Source organism: Pan troglodytes, chromosome 13, assembly GCF_028858775.2.
Source record: "Pan troglodytes isolate AG18354 chromosome 13, NHGRI_mPanTro3-v2.0_pri, whole genome shotgun sequence".
Taxonomy (NCBI): Eukaryota; Metazoa; Chordata; class Mammalia; order Primates; family Hominidae; genus Pan; species Pan troglodytes.
The window spans coordinates 140,702,932-140,720,194 of NC_072411.2; the positions used below are offsets into that span (position 1 = coordinate 140,702,932).

The following is a 17,263-nucleotide window of genomic DNA, read 5'->3' on the forward strand; positions in this document are numbered from 1 at the left end:
ACTGGCCCCGGTCACATGGCTCCTCATGGCAGAGCTGGGATTTTCATCATTCAGCAAGTGTCTGCTGCGTCCCCATCTGGGCCCAGCCCTGAATTCAGAGCCAGTGCCACAGAAGCCAACCAGGCAAGCAGAGGTTCAGCCTGCCCCGGGGCATGCAGGCAACTGGAACGCAGGCCTTCAGACTCCTAGTTCAGTGCTCTTCCTGACATGCTGCAGGAGGGTAGGGGGCTAACACGACCTGCAGGGGACGCTGCACCTTCAGCTTGAGTGAAGTGCAGTCGAGGGCCCAGCAGCCCTGGTGACTGGTTGCACTGTGCTCCAATCCATTGGGGACCCCAAGCGCTCTGCATTATCTACTTCTTGTCTCTAAGCGGCCACTCTTAAGCGGTGAGGAGAAGACAGTGGGCCGGCTCCCCATGCATGAGGTGAAGGCCTGCGGGAACAGGAGAGGGAGCTGCTGAGCGGCTCTCAGAGGGCTCCTGGGCCGGGTCCCTGCCTTGCTCCCATCAAAGGGATGGCTCTGCAGTGACGGCACAGAGCATCAGACACATGCCGGCCCAGTGGGGCCAAGCCAGCCGCGCTATTAAGCAACAGCACCAGATCCCTTTGTTTCTCCGCTTCTTCCAAAGTGGCAAAAGATCAAGGCCCTGAGCTTGAAATAACAAAAGGGAAATAGCTTGCAGACTGTGCATCTGGAGGCCAGAAGGGGTTTAATAGCCGTGCTCAGGAGGGAGAGGGGAGGGGGCTGGACGCCGATTCATAAACTCTTCTCTGTGGCTCCCCAACCTGCTCTGCTCAGGCTCCCCGCGCCCATCCCTGGTCCCGCGGCAGGCTCCCGCTTCGTCATTCGCGGGGCAGGTGGCATACCTTGCCCATCAGCATGGGCACAGGACGTCTGGGCCTCTCTGCAGGTTCCCCATCCCTGCCAGCGCCCAGGTCTCCCTCTCTCCTCTCGGCCCCTTGCTCCTCTCAGAGTCCTTGAGTCCCCGGGTTAATGAGGATCTACTGCAGGGTCGTGGGAGTCTGACCAGTGACATGTGCAGACACATGTCTGTAATTACTCGGGGCTGAGGAAAGCCAGCCCCCGGAGCTCTGTGGCCTTCCCCATAGACAGAGCTGAGCCGGGCGGGCCTCCCGGGGGAGGAGAGCCACGCAGGGCATCACAGCACCCATGGCCATGGTCAGAGGCCTGACCTCAGAGGCGGAGGCCTCTCGCTCTCCTGTGGGTCCCCTGGTCTCTGACCTTTGGGGGTGTTTGCAGTGAGGAGCTTACACAGCACATGGTTCTGTGGGCTGATGTCTTCTCTGTACAACTGGTGAGAGGGGAGCCTGGAGTCCTGGGGGAGTGGGGTGGGTGGAGGGGGCTCCCTGCTGCCGTGCTTGATACTCACCATGAGACACCACCATGAAACTCACCCAAAGGCACCAGCTAACAAGGACCAAAAGGAAATGTTCACGAGGGGCTGCAGCCCATGCCAACATGATGTGGTGCCATCTCACAGCATTTGCCCCAGGCTGGGCCCACTGCGGTCACATCCCTGAAGGGCCTGGCCAGGTGGCGTTTCCGTCCCTATTGGACAGAAAGCGGGTGGGTTGTTGTTTGAAGTCACACAGCTTGTCAGAGTCAGCGCTGAGATTCGAATCCGCACCTCCCTGAAAACTCGGGCTTTCCCGAACCCCTCATCCCCTGAGATCCCAAGCAAAGGAATTATCCAGCCTGGTCCAATCCTTTCTTGGTGCATATTTTCCTAAAAGGCAATTTGGAACCCGTCACTTCCCACCTCAAGAGCTGGCTGAAGCTCCCCTTTCTTGGCAGTTCTTTTGGATGGCTGGAGTGGCAGATGACCCGGGAGGCTGGAGTTGGTCACGGTGCAGCCCCCAGGGGCAGGCAGGCAGAACTGATGGGCACGCGTGCCCTCCCTCCTGAGCGGGTGTGTGAACCCCAGCAGCTGGCTGTCCAGGCTCCTGGGCGGTGCTGACTGGGGGCTCAGGCCACCCATTGGCCTTCATTTGTTGGGCACAAGTGATCAGTTTGCCCTATCTCTAAGGTGCTTCGGCCAGGGGAAGGGGAAGGAAGTGAGGGCTGACACCTGGCTCATCGGTACCACTCGAGCCTCGTGGACTGGAGTTGCCCTGGACTCCGCTGGACACATTGTACATTTTCAGGCTCCTCCAAGGAGCAGGATGTGTTTCCCCTTGCCTAGAATGGAGCTTGGGGCTTGTGCTTGTTCAGCCAATAGCTCAGTGGGGCCGAGGGAGAGGTTGGCCCTGTGGGATCCCCTGGTTCCTGAACTGCAATTCTTGGGTCACTTTTTACTAAGCAAAATTACTGGAATATCCTGGATGTTAGGATGTCCTAGGAGGCTTTATCCTGGGGTGACTTTGCCACCCTCCCAAGCCTTTGTTTCCTTCCTTTGTCAAGCTGGTGACTGGGCACTCCGTGTGTCTTTTTGTGGCCGCAGGTTCTTACTATGGCTCCCAGGCAGGTCACCCCATGACTTAGGGAGCTGTCGCTAGCTGAAGCCTGGTTGGGGGCAGGGTGGGTGGTTCAGCCAAGCTCTCTATATCTATTCTAGAGGTCCTAGGAGGTCTGCTCTGAGCCCCATCACAGTCCCATGCCCCTTCCTGCTGAAAGTCACAAATGTTGCCACGCATGAGCTGTTGCTGAGGCTCCTCAGGGAAAGCCCGTCCCACGCCGGTGCTGCCCTTGGCTTCTCCCTCCGTTTTGTTCTGGCATCGGTGTGATGGGCTCTACTTACATCCTCCAGAATTAGGCAACATTCTCTATTTCTAGTGCTCTAGGAAATATGTTCACAGTTCCATACTTACTTTGTTAATTTAATGGGATTTGTGGCAGAAGATGTAAACGCTTCAGTCTGCCATTTTGAATGGGAAGTCAAGTGAATTTTAAAGACAGGAAGAAAGGCTACAATTTGGCTGGGCGTGGTGGCTCATGCCTGTCATTCCAGTGCTCTGGGAGGCCGAGCGGGGAAGATCGTTTGAGCCCAGAAGTTTCAGACCAGCCTGGGTAACATAGTGAGACCTTGTCTCAAAAAAAATTATATTAAAAAAAGAGTACAGTTTAAGGAACCACACAAATGCAGATTCTCTTAGACAACTACAATTATTGTGGTTGAATAATATTTTGAAATATTAAGTGATTTAACTTGCCCAGCATGTCCTGTTGCCTTTTTTTAAATCAAGGGTTTTTTTCTACCCTGTTATTGGAAAGAGTGGTGGCCTGAGGAAGAGAAGACACAGCTGATCTTGAAAAGGGAAGTCGTCAGTCCATGGCTTTGTGGGCTGCCAGCATGGGGTTTCCTGGGATACTGGCCAACAATGGCTGCACCTGCAGCTGCTCTTGCCACGCTCAGTCCCCCGCGTGGACCATGGCCCAGGCCTCTATCAGTGTCTGGAAGGTGCCGGAGAGCAGTGCGGGTCTGATTTGGGCTTGTGCCTCTTTCTCTCTCTCTCTTTTTTTTTTTTTTTGAGATGGAGTCTTGCTCTGTCATCCAGGCTGGAGTGCAGTGCTATGATCTTGGCTCAGGGCAACCTCTGCTTCCCGGGTTCAAACTATTCTCCTGCCTCAGCCTACGGAGTAGCTGGGACTGCAGGTGCGTGCCACCACACCTGGCTAATTTTTTTTTTTTTGTATTTTTGGTAGAGATGGGGTTTCACTGTGTTAGCCAGGATGGTCTCGATCTCCTGACCTCGTGATCTGCCCACCTCGGCCTCCCATAGTGCTGGGATTACAGGTGTGAGCCATCGCGCCCGGCCTCTGGGCTTGTGCCTCTCAACAGTCTCAAGCGATGTCCTGGCATGAGGGATGGTGCCTCCAGGACTCTGCTTCTTGGTCCTGGAGCTGGAGATTTTCAGGGGCCGATGGGCTCTGCCCTCTTCTGCTCTCAATTTTTGTCCATCAGGTGGGCTTGGCAAGTCCCCTTGACCTTTCTCAGGAAAACTTTGGTCCGTCTGGCCCTCCCCGACCTCCCCCCAGTGTCTGCTCCCTGCAAGGTTTCTCATGCCTTCCTACACACGCTCACCTGGAATGCAGCCCTGCCCTTTTGTATCATGAATGTCCAGAGTAGGCACTGGCTCGAGGAGAATTGGTGAACACGCTAAGTAACTTCCCCAAAACTGACAACAGGCACTGTAATTCCAGTTAGTGCACTGATCCCTGTGCAGAGATTCCAGATCTGGAGACTGTATGTGGCAGAATTTATCATTTGATATGTGTGGCATTTCAAATAAGTAGGGAGAATTGAATACAAGATTTTAGATCACTGGCTATCCATAGGGAAAACCATGTTACCTAAAAAGTAACATCTTTCTGCCAGTCCATACGTACAATACATTCCATACGTACAATACATTTCATATGTACAATGCATTCCATACACACAATACATTCCAGCTGCGTTAAAGATTTAGGTGTAATAAAAAAAAAACTGAAAAATTCCAGAAGGACATATAGAGAGTATTTTTGTCTCCTTGGGGAGGGCAAGGTATTTTTAGCCAAGACATAGAAATTACTGATATTAGGAACGCGTTGGAGCCAATCCTGGTGTCCTGGAAACTGACCCAGCACAGATTGACTTCTTTTTCAGGCTACGTGTTTTGTGGAGGTCGGCAGGGGCTCTGCTCTACCGAGACACCCAGGACCCAGGCTGATCGAGACTCTACCATCTGGGAGAGTAGAGCAGCAGAAGGGACCCCTGGGGGCTCACGCACTCTTTCTTCTATATTTTGGCCCAGAGGTGACACACACCACTCTTGCCCAAACTGGTCCAGAACCAGTCACATGCTCCTGCTCTGGCTGTGTGGTAAGAACGCAGGACAATGTGGAGACTGGGTTGAATGCTGAGGAATGTTACTGTCCCTGCCACAGACTCTCTCCTGATACATTCTGACGTCAGAGGGGATGGTGACTTTCCTGGGAAGTGTTAACTAGCAGAATTGATCTGAGATGTAAGAATTCCAAAGAGATGTGTAAGAAGACAAGGGAAAGGTTTCTAAGATTTACCTTCCAGACTGGATCCCATCCCAGATGGTTTTATTGAAAGGATATCCAGTGCGTGTGTCTGTCTGGGGGAGGGACAGGATGCTCCCAGAATGGACTTGAGGGCTGGATGCCAGGTGTGGAATCAATGAAACTCAGGGGGCAGGAAGTGCCATACATAGCATGGCATTAGGGGCTGGGTGGTGGGCCACCCGGACCTGCTCTCTAGTTCTTCCAAATCTAGTGAGAGGCTGCTCAGACCCTGTCACTTCTGCTGTAGAAGCTGATTACCCGGAATTGTGCTCCCAACAGACTAAATGTAGCAGGGGAGCTGTGATTCCCCATAAGAAACTGGGGAACATGGGGTGCTGTCACAGGCTGAGAAAATGAACTCTTGGCAGCCAAAGAGGAATTAAAGAAAGCAGAGAGAGACAGAGAGAGAGAGAGACACCCATGGGGCATAAGGCTGGAAACTGTCAGAGAATATGACAGGGAGGCATGACAAGCTAGCAGTTCATAGAGTGAAGCTAAGGAAATCACAGGAAAATGGGTGTTATTTATAAATGTACATACTTGGTCCAGAACAGTGGTTCATATCTGTAATCCCAGCACTTTGGGAGGCTGAGGTGGGAGGATCACTTGAAGTTAGGAGTTTGAGACCAGCCTTGGAAACATAGCAATACCCCATCTCTATTAAAATAGTAATTTAAAAAATTAGCCAGGCATGATGGTGCACCTGTAGTCCCAGCTACTTGCGAGGCTGGGGTGGGAGGATCGCGTGAGCCTGGGAGGTTGAGGCTGCAATGAGCCATGACTGCACCACTGCACTCCCACCTGGGTGCCAGAGTGGGACCTTATTTCTGAATAAAAAGTACATGCTTAAAATTAAAGGGGCTTCTTGTTAATCATTGGAAATGGATATAATCCAAAGTCCGTAGCTACTAGGCACCTACCACCTTCATCATCATGGTACCATTTGAAGCTCACCTCTGTGCTGGGGACCAATGGCTCTGAGACCATCATGGCTGTGCCTGGCAGTGCAGGAGCAGAGAGCTGACATGTGTGTCCCTCAAGCAGAGACATGGATAAGATGGCACCCTGATGGGAGGGTGAGGGTCCAGAGAGCCAGTAAATCCACAGCCACGTGGCTGGTCATGGAACAAGATTGGCCGAGAAAGAAGGTTTTAGAAGGTAAGAGGTTCATTTCAGATCTTCCTTAAAGGTGCCCTGAGGCATCTTTTTTAACAAGAGCACCAAAGAGGAGGTTTCTGGTAGGCAGCTCTCTACTGCATGCTGAGCAGAACGGGCCGGCCATGCCAGGTGCTGCTTTGCTTTGTTTGAACAAAGGTCCTGGGGTCCTCACAGTGAGACACGGTTCTCACTTCCCATCTCTGCTCTCAAGGCCTTTGTGATCTTTGTGCTATCCTATTGAAGACAGGTAGAGGAGAGAAACAGAGGACCCCAAACAAGTCCCTGTTCAGCCTGGACACCTGGGAAAGGGAGGAGTGTGGAAGAGGGAAGGAAGTTAGCTGGGGGACAGTGAACACCAATGTATGTGCAGATTCAATCAGCAGTGATCTGTGAGTCAGAGGCTCTCAACATGCTCCAAAGCAAAGCTGGGTAAACACTGCCACTTTTTGTTTGCGTTGAGAGTTAGCTGCCTGCAAGCATATTAGGAAACCCTGGCAAAGAGCATTCTAAATGCATATGGTGCCTTTGAGTTTATTTGTCTCAATTTATTCCAGTTACATTTGAGCATGACATGATTATACATCTCACACTGACTGAAGACTGTGGGCCTGTGTGGCAGGCAGGGGAAGAAGGGGGGAGGAAGAGGGTTTCCTAGCGCCATCTAATTTAAAGCACCTTTAGCTGAGTGGTGCAGTGAAAAGGATGTGGCTAAAACAAATAAAAATCATAGCAGGATCAAAGTACATGCACAAATTTATTCCTTCTGGAAGCAGCTTCTCTTTCCCTTTCCCCCTCTCTCCTTCTCTTGCTTTCCCCTTCTTTGAGTCCCAGCGATTCTTTCATGGCAGAACTCCAGGATGGCCTCGTCTCCTTGCAACGCAATCACAGTTTCATCTCTGATTGATGGGGCGAAGGCACCGGCACCGTGGGTTTGAAGGAGATCTAAGGGCCTTCCTAATTTCATGGTGGGCATGTGAAGTGTCACATTAATCAGCGCTCTTTATGAGCAGTTCAAAGAGTCATAGATGTTGGGAAGGTGCCTGTTTGAAGCGAAGAGCCAAGGGATTTCAGGATTTTATCAACAACCTCCGGGTTCCACCTCCTCTCCCCAGTGCACCTCTTGCCTGACTGCTGGGTGGAATTTTACATGAGAATCATATGGAGCTAAAGGATCCTACGATACCATCCAGTTCCAACCCACACTTTACATAGGAATCAGCAGAGGCTGGGAGTCTCTCTTGGGGTCACACAGAAAGCCATCTAGTCTGGAAGCAGTGGGTTATTCAAGCCTCCTGGTTGTGTGTGACAACTCAAATGAGGTTAAGCACTGATATAGTTTGGCTCTGTGTCCCCAACCAAATCTCATGTCGAATTGTAATTCCCAGTGTTGGGGAAGTGGGCTGGTTGGAGGTGATTGGATCATGGGGGCAGATTTCCCCCTTGCATTCTTGTGGTGGTGAATGAGTTCTCAGGAGACCTGGTTGTTTGAAAGTGTGTGGCACCTCCCTCTTTGCTCTCTTCCTCCTTCTCCAGACACATAAAGATGTGCCTGCTTCCCCTTTGCTTTCTGCCATGATCATAAGTTTCCTGAGGCCTCCCCAGCCCTGCAGAACTGTGAGTAATTTAAACCTCTTTCCTTTATAAATTACCCAGTCTCAGGCAGTTCTTCATAGCAGCATGAGAATGGAATAAAACAGTAAATTGATACTGGGTAGTGGGGCACTGCTATAAAGATACTAAAAAATGTGGAAGTGACTTTGGAACTGGGTAACAGGCAGAGGTTGGAACAGTTTGGAGGGCTCAGAAGAAGACAGGAAGATGTCTTCCAGGAAAGTTGGAATTCCTAGAGACTTGTTTAATGGTTTTGACCAAAATGCTGATAGTGATGTGGACAATGAAGTCCTGGCTGAGGTGGTCTCAGATGGAGATGAAGAACTTTTTGGGAACTTGAATAAAGGTGACTCTTGCTACATTTTAGCAAAGAGACTGGCAGTATTTTGCCCTTGCCCTAAAGATCTGTGGAATTTTGAACTTGAGAGAGATGATTTAGGGTATCTGGCAGAAGAAATTTCTGAGCAGCAAAGCATTCAAGAGGTGACTTGGGTGCTGTTAAAAGCATTCAGTTTTATGTACTCAAAAAGATATGGTTTGGAATTAAAACTTATGTTTAAAAGGGAACCAGAACATAAAACTTAGGAAAATTTGCAGCCTGATGATGTGATAGAAAAGAAAAACCCATTTTTGGAGAAGAAATTCAAGCCAGCTAGATAAATTTGCATCAGTAACGAAAAGCCAAATGTTAATCACCAAGACAATGGGGAAACTGTCTCCAGGGCATGTCAGAGTTCTTCACAGCAGCCCCTCCCATCACAGGCCCAGAGGCCTAGGAGGAAAAAAGGGTTTCATGGGCTAGGTAGGCCTAGGGCCTTGCTGCTTTGTGTAGTATAGGGATTTGGTGATAGTGAGTTCCAGCTGTGGCTCAAGGGGCCAACATAGAGCTCAGGCTTTTGCTTCAGAGGGTGCAAGCCCCAAGCCTTGGTGGCTTACACGTGGTCTTGGACCTGTGGGTGTACAGGAGTCAAGAATTGAGGTTTGGGAACCTCAGCTTAGATTTCAGAGGATGTATGGAAGTACCTGGATGTACAGGCAGAAGTCTGCTGTAGGGGCAAAGCCCTCATGGAGAACCTCTGCTAGGGCATTGAAGAAGGGAGATGTGGGATTGGAGCCCCCACAGGGAGTCCCCATGGGGGTGCTGCCCAGTTGAACTGTGAGAGGAGGGCCACCATCCTTCAGACCCCAGAATGGTAGATCCGCTGACAGCTTGCACTGTGCACCTGGAAATGCCTCAGACACCCAATGCCATCTTGTGAAAGCAAAGCCACAGGGGTGAAGCAGTCCAAGGCCATGGGAGCCCACCTCTTGCATCAGCGTGACCTGATGTGAGACATGGAGTTGAAGGAGATTATTCTGGAACTTTAAGGTTTGGTTACTGCCCTGTTGGATTTTGGACTTGAGTGGGGCCTGGAGCCTCTTTGTTTTGGCCAATTTCTCTCATTTGGAATGGGTGTATTTGTCCAATGCCTGTATCTCCATTGTATCTTGGAAGTAATTAACTCACTTTTGATTTTACAGGCTCATAGGCAGAAGGAATTTGCCTTGTCTCAGATGAGACTTTAGATTTGGACTTTGGGGATAATGATGGAATGAATTAAGACTTTGGGGGACTGTTGGAAGTACGTAATTGTGTTTTGAAATGTGAGGACATATTTTAAAGGGACCATGAATGAAATAACATGTTTTGGCTGTGTCCCACCCAAATCTCATCTTGAATTGTAGTTCTCATAATCCCCATGTGTCATGGGAGGGACCTGGTGGGAGGTAATTGAATCATGGGGGTGTTTATTAGTCTGATCTCACACTGCTATAAAGAACTGCCCAAGACTGGGTAATTTATAAAGAAAGAAGGTTTAAATGACTCATAGTTCTGTGGTGCTGAGGAGGCCTCAAACAACTTACAATCAAAGTGGAAGGAAGTAAACACATCCTTCTTTACAGGATGGCAGGAAGGAGAAGTGCCAAGTAAATGGGGGAAAAGCTCCTTATAAAACCATCAGATCTGAAAACTAACTCACTGTCATGAAAACAGCATGGAGGTAACTCCCTCCATGATTCAGTTACCTCCCACAGGGTCCCTTCTATGACATGTGGGGATTATGGGAGCTACAATTCAAGATGAGATTTGGGTGGGGACATGACCAAACCATATCACTGCACCTCAGGGATGATCCAAGACACCTCCTGGTACAGTGCTCACACCTCAGGGATGACCCAAGACATCTCCTAGTGTAGTGGTCCTACCTCAGGGATGATTCAAGACACCTTGTGGTGCAGTGCTCACACTTCAGAAATGATCCAAGAAACCTCCTGGTGTAGTGATCCTACCTCAGGGATGATCCAAGACATCTCCTGGTGCAGTGCTCACACCTCAGGGATGATTGAAGACACCTCCTGGTGCAGTGCTCCCACCTCAGGGATGATCCAAGACACCTCCTTGTGCAGTGCTCACAATTCAGGGCTGATCCAAGACACCTCCTGATACAGTGCTCACAACTCAGGCATAATCCAAGACACCCCCTGGCGCAGTACTCCCTTCTTAGGGATGAGCCAAGACAACTGCTTGTGCAGTGCTCACACCTTAGGCAGAATCCAAGACACTTGCTGGTGCAGTGTTCTGACCTCAAGGATGATAAAATACACTTCCTGGTGCAGTGCTGACAATTCAGGCATCATCCAAGAGACCTTCTGGTGCGGTGCCTACATGTCAGGTTTGATCCAAACATCTCCTGGTGTAGTGCTCTGACCTCGGGGATGATACAAGATACCTCCTGGTGCAGTACTCACACCTCAGGAATGATCCAAGACAACTCCTGGTGCAGTGCTTCCACCTCAGGGATGATCCAAGACACCTCGTGGTGTGGTACTCCCACCTCAAAGATGATCCAAGACTCCTCTTGGTGTAGTGCTCCCACCTAGGGATGATCCAAAACACCTCCTAGTGCAGTGCTTACATCTCAGGCATGATCAAAGACACCTCCTGGTACAGTGCTCAAGCCTTAGGGATGATTCGTGATGCCTTTTGATGTAGTGTTCACACTTCAGTGATGATCCAATACACCTTCTGGTGCAGTGCTCCCTCCACAGGGATGATACAGGACACCTCCTGGTACAATGGTCACACCTCAGAAGTTATTCAAGACAGCTCCTGGTGCAGTGCTCACACCTCAGGGATGAATCAAGACACCTCCTGGTGTAGTGCTCACACCTCAGGGCTGATTCAAGACACCTGGTGCAGCACCTGCACCTCAGAAATGATTCAAGATACCTCCTGGTACAGTGCCTGCACCTCAGGGATGATCTGAGACATCTCCTGATGCAATGTTCACACCCCAAGGATGATCCAAGACACCTACTGGTGCAGTGCTCACACCTCAGCGATGATTCACAACACCTCCTGGTGCAGTGCTTACACTTCAGCGACGATCCAAGACACCTCATGATGCAGTGCCTGCACCTCAGAAATTATCCAAGACACCTCCTGGTGTAGTGCTCCCTCCTCAGGGATGATCCAAGACACCCCTCATGTAGCGCTCCCACCTAAAGGACGATCTGAGACATCTGCTGGTGCAGTGCTTGCATCTTAGCAATGATCCAAGACACCTTCTGGTGCAGTGCTCACAAGTCAGGTTGATCTAAGACACTTCCTTGTGCAGTGCTTCCACCTCAGCAATGATACAAGACACCTCCTGGTGCAGTGATCCCCCCTCATGGATGATTGAGGACACATCCTGTTGCAGTGCTCACACCTCAGGGATGATCCAAGACACTTCCTGTTGCAGTGCTCACACCTCAGGGTAGATCCAAGATACCTCCTCGTGCACTACACTCTCCTCAAAAATCATTCCAGATACCTCCTGGTGCAGTGCTCACACCTCAGCGATGATCCAAGAGATCTCCTGATGCAGTGCTCCCACATCAGGGATGATCCAAGACACCTTCTGGTGCACTGCCTCCATCCCAGGGTTGATCCAAGACACCTTCTGGTGCACTGCCTCCATCCCAGGGTTGATCCAAGACACCTTCTGGTGCAGTGCTTATACCACAGGGATGATCCAAGACACCTCCTGTTGCAACTGAGACATGATCCAAGATGCCTCCTGGTGCAGTGGTCACTTTTCAGCATGATTTAAGACACCTCCTGGTGTAGTGCTCAAACCTCAGAGATGATTTAAGACACCTCCTGGTGCAGTGCTCACAACTCAGACATGATCCAAGACACTTCCTGGTGAGGTGTTCACATCTCAGGGATGATCCAAGATACCTCCTGGTGAGGTGCTCACACCTCAGGGATGAATCAAGACACCTCCTGGTTCAGTGCTCACAATTCAGGGATGATCCTAGACATCCTGGTGCAGTGCTCACACTGCAGGCATGACATAAGACACTTCTGGGTGCAATGTTCACACCTCAGGGATGATCCAAGACACCTCCTGGTGCAGTGCTCACACCTCAGGGATGATCCAAAATACCTCCTGATGCAGTGCTCACAACTCAGACATGATTCAAAATACCTCCTGGTGCAGTGCTCACACTCAGGCATAATACAAGAAACCTCCTGGTGCAGTGCTGAGACCTTATGGATGACCCCAAACACCTCCTGGTGTAGTGCTCACACTCAGGGATGATCCAAGACAATTCCTGGTACAGTGCTCACACCTCAAGGGTGATCCAAAACACATCCTGATGCAGTGTCCACACAACTCAGGCATCATGCAAGGTACATCCTGGTGAGGTGCTCACACTCAGGCATGATCTAAGACACCTCCTGGTGCAGTGCTCACATCTCAAGCATTATCCAACACACTTCTTGGTGTAGTGCTCCCACCTTAGGGATGATGGAAAATACCTCCTTGTGCAGTTTTCACACTACAGGGATGATCCAAGACACCACCTGGTGCAGTGCTCACTCCTCAGGATGTTCCAAAACACCCCCTGGTGCAGTGGTCACAACTCAGGCATGATCCAAGACACCACCTCGTGCAGTGCTCACACCTCAGGGATGCTCCAAAGCAGTGCTCACAACTCAGATATGATTTAAGACATCTCCTGGTGCAGTGATCACAACTCAGACATGATCCAAGATACCTCCTGGTGCAGTGCTCACACCTAGGGATGATCCAAAAAACCACGTGGTGCAGTGCTCACACTCAGGCATGATCCAAGACACCTCTTGGAACAGTGCTTTCAACTCAGAGATGATCCAAGAGACCTCCTGGTCCCATGCTCACACCTTAGGGACGATCCAAAACATCTTCTAATGCAGTGCTCACATCTCTGGCATGACTTGAGATACCTCCTGGTGCAGTGGTCACACCTAGGAATGATCCAAAAAGACACCTGGTGCAGCGTTTGCACTCAGGAATAATACAAGACAGTCCTTTGTGCAGTGCTTACACCTCAGGGATGATCCAAGACATCTCCTGGTGCAGTGCTCACACCTCAGGGATGATCCAAGACACCCCCTGGTGCAGTGCTCGCACCTCAGGGATGATCCAAAACACCTCATGATGCAGGGCTCACAACTCAGGCATGATTCAAAATACCTCCTGGTGCAGTGCTCACACTCAGGCATGATCCAACACAATTCCTGGTGTAGTGCTCTCACCCCAGGGATAATTAAAAACACCTCTTTGTGTAATTCTCACACTACAGAGATGATCCAAGACACCACCTGGTGCAGTGCTCACACCTCAGGGATGTTCCAAAACACCCTCTGGTACAGTGGTCACAACTCAGGCATGATACAAAACACCTCCTAGTGCATGGGTCACACCTCAGACATGATATGACACTTCTGGGTGAAATGTTCACACCTCAGGTATGATGATCCAAAGACCTCCTGGTGCAGTGCTCTTACCTCAGGGATGATTCAAGACACCTCCTGTCACAGTGTTCACCCCTCAGGGATGATTCAAGACACCCCTGGTACAGTGATCACACCTCAGAGATGATCCAAAACATCTCCTGATGCAGTGCTCACAACTCTGGCATGATGATGGTGCAGTGGTCACACCTAGGAATCATCCAAAAAACCACCTGGTGCAGTGTTCACACTCAGGCATAATACAAAACACTTCCTGGTGCAGTGCTCACACCTCAGGGATTATCCAAAACACATCCTGGTGCAGTGCCCACAAAACTCAGGCATGATCCAAGGTACATCCTGGTGAGTTGCTCACACTCAGGCATAATCTAAGACACCTCCTGGTGCAGTGCTCACACCTCAGGTATGTTCCAAAACATATCCTGGTGGAGTGGTCACAACTCTGGCATGATCCAAGACACCTCTTGGTGCAGTGCTCACACCTCAGGGATGCTCCAAAACAACTCTTGGTGCAATGCTCACAACTCAGATATGATTTAAGACATGTCCTGGTGCAGTGATCACAACTCAGACATGATCCAAGGTACTTCCTGATGCAGTACTCACACCTAGGGGTGATACAAAAAACCCACCTGGTACAGTGCTCACACTCAGGCATGATCCAAGACACCTCCTGGTCCAGTGGTCACACCTCAGGGATGATCCAAAACATCTCCTGATGCAGTGCTCACAACTCTGGCATGATCCGAGATACCTCCTGGTGCAGCGGTCACACCTAGGAATTATCCAAAAAACCACCTGGTGAAGTATTCACACGTAGTCATAATACAAGACACTTCCTGGTGCGCTGCTCACACCTCAGAGATGATTCAAAGCACCTGGTGGTGTAGTGCTGCACTCCAAGGGATGATCCAAGACACCTGTTACAGTACTCCCTCCTCAGGGATGAGTTAAGACACTTGCTGGTCAGGCACCATCAGGCACGATCCAAGACACTTGTGATGCAGTGCTCCGACCTCAGGAATAATGCAGAACAACTCCTGGTGCAGTGTACACACCTCAGGAATGACGCAAGACACCTCCTGGCGCAATGCTTACACATCAGGGATGATAAAAGACACTTCCTGATGCAGTGCTCAAACCCCAGGCATAATCCAAGAGACCTCCTGGTGCAGTGCCTGCACCTTAGGGATGATCAAAAACACCTCCTGGTGCAGTGCTGACACCTCAGGCATGATTTTAGACACTTCCTGGTGCAGTGTTCACACCTGAGGGATGATCCAATACACCTTCTGGTGCAGTGCTGCCACCTCAGGGATGATTCAAGAGACCTCCTTGTGCAGCGTCTGCACCTCAGATTTGATCCAAGACACCTCATGGTGTGTGATCCCATCTCAGGGATGATACAAGAGACCTCCTGGTACATGGGTCACACCTCAGGCATGATAAGACACTTCCGGGTGCAAAGTTCACACCTCAGGGATGATCCAAGACACCACTTGGTGTAGTGGTCTTTCCTCTGATGATTCAAGACATCTCCTGTAACAATCCTTACACCTCAGGAATGATTCAAGACACTCCCTGAGACAGTGATCCTACTTCAGGAATGATCCAAGACACCCCCAAGTGCAATGCTCACACTCAGGCATAATACAATCAGGCATAATACAAGACACCTTTTGGTGCAGTGCTCACACCTCAAGGATGACCCAAGACACCTCCTGGAGTAGTGTTCCCCCCACTCCAGGGATGATCCAAGACCCCTTTGGTGCAGTGCTCTTACCTTAGGGTTGATTCAAGATACCTCCTGGTGAAGTGCTCCTACCTCTGGAAAGATCCAAGACACCTGCTGGTGTAGTGCTCCTACCTCAGGGATGATGCAACATGCAAGCCACTTCCTGGTGCAGTGCTCCCACCTCAGGGATGCTCCATGACACCTCCTGGTGCACTTCTCACAATTCAGGGATGATCCTAGACACCTCCTGGTACAGTGCTCACACCTCAGGTGTGACACAAGACACCTCCTTGTGCAGTACTCCCTGTTCAGGGATGAGCCAAGACACCTGCTGGTGCAGTGCTCACACGTCAGGCATGATCCAAGGCACTTGCAGGTGCAGTGCTCCACCTAAGTGATGTTCCAATACACCTCCTGGTGCAGTGCTCCCAACTCAGGGATGATAAAAGACACTTCCTGGTGCAGTGCTCAAACCTCAGGGATAATCCTACAGACCTCCTGGTGCAGTGTCTGCACCTCAGGGATGATCCAAGACACCTCCTTGTGTAGTGTTTCCACCTCAGAGATTATTTAAGGCACTTCTTGCTGCAGTGGTTAAAACTCAGTTATCATCCAAGATACCTCCTGGTGCAGTGCTCCCTCCTCAGGATTATCCAAAAAACCTCTTGGTGCAGTAGTCCCTTCTGGGGGATGAATGAAGACACCTCCCTGTGCAGGGCTCCCACCTCAGAGATTACTTAAGACACCTCCTTGTGCAGTGCTCACACCTCAGGGATGATAAAAGACACTTCCTGGTGCAGTGCTCAAACCTTAGGCATAATCCAAGAGACCTACTGGTGCAGTGCCTGCACCTCAGGGATGATACAAAACACCTCCTGGTGCATGAATCACACCTCAGGCATGACATAAGCCACTTCTGGGTGAAATGTTCACACGTCAGGTATGATGATCCTGGTGAAGTGCTCACACCTCCTGGATGATCCAAGACACGTCTTGGTACAGTGCTCACACCTCAGGGATGATTCAAGGCACCTCTTGCTACAGTGATCACACCTCAGACGTGATCCAAGACATCTCTTGGTGTAGTGCTCTTTCCTCTGATGATTGAAGACACCTCCTGCTGCAGTGCTCACATCTCTGGGAGGATCCAAGACACCTCCTGTTACTGTGCTCACACCTCAGGGATGATTCAAGACACTTCCCAGTGCAGTGATCCTACCTCAGGGATGATCCAAGACACTTCCTGGTGCAATGCTCACACCTCTGAGATGATCCAAGATACCTGCTGGTACAGTGCTCAACTTTCAGGGATGATCCAAGACACCTCCTGGTGCAGTGCTCACACCTCTGAGATGATCCAAGATACCTGCTGATACGGTGCTCAACCTGCAGGAATGATCCAAGACACCTCTTGGTGTGTGCTCACACCTCAAAGATGACCCAAGACACCTCCTGGAGTAGTACTCTCTCCCCAGAGGTGATCCAAGACATTTCCCGGTGCAGTGCTCCCACCTCAGGGATGATGGAAAACACCTCCTTGTGCAGTTCTCACACCACAGCGATGATCCAAGACACCTCCTGCTGCAGTGGTCACACCTCAGCGATGATCCAAGACACCATCTGGTGCAGTGCTCACAACTCAGATATTATTTAAGACACTTCCTGGTGCAGTGATCACAACTCAGATATTATTTAAGACACCTCCTGGTGAGTGATCACAACTCAGACATGATCAGCGATACTTCCTGGTGCAGTGCTCACACCTAGGTATGATCCAAAAAACCACCTGGTGCAGGCTCACAACTCAGGGATGATCCAGGTGACCTCCTGGTCCAGTGCTCACACCTCAGGGATGATCCAAAACACCTCCTGGTCCAGTGCTCACAACTTAGGCATG

The 17,263-nt window shown here is 50.4% G+C and overlaps 1 long non-coding RNA gene across 1 annotated transcript; it reads right to left on the reverse strand.

The window, feature by feature from the left end:
- Positions 1–6,925: 6,925 nt before the first annotated feature.
- On the reverse strand, positions 6,926–17,033 carry LOC129143387 (uncharacterized). The gene is made up of 3 exons (XR_010149956.1): positions 16,879–17,033; positions 10,133–16,752; positions 6,926–7,230 (listed from the first exon to the last, which is right to left on the reverse strand). It is a non-coding gene; the product is annotated as an uncharacterized LOC129143387 (long non-coding RNA).
- Between the last annotated feature and the right edge of the window lie 230 nt (positions 17,034–17,263).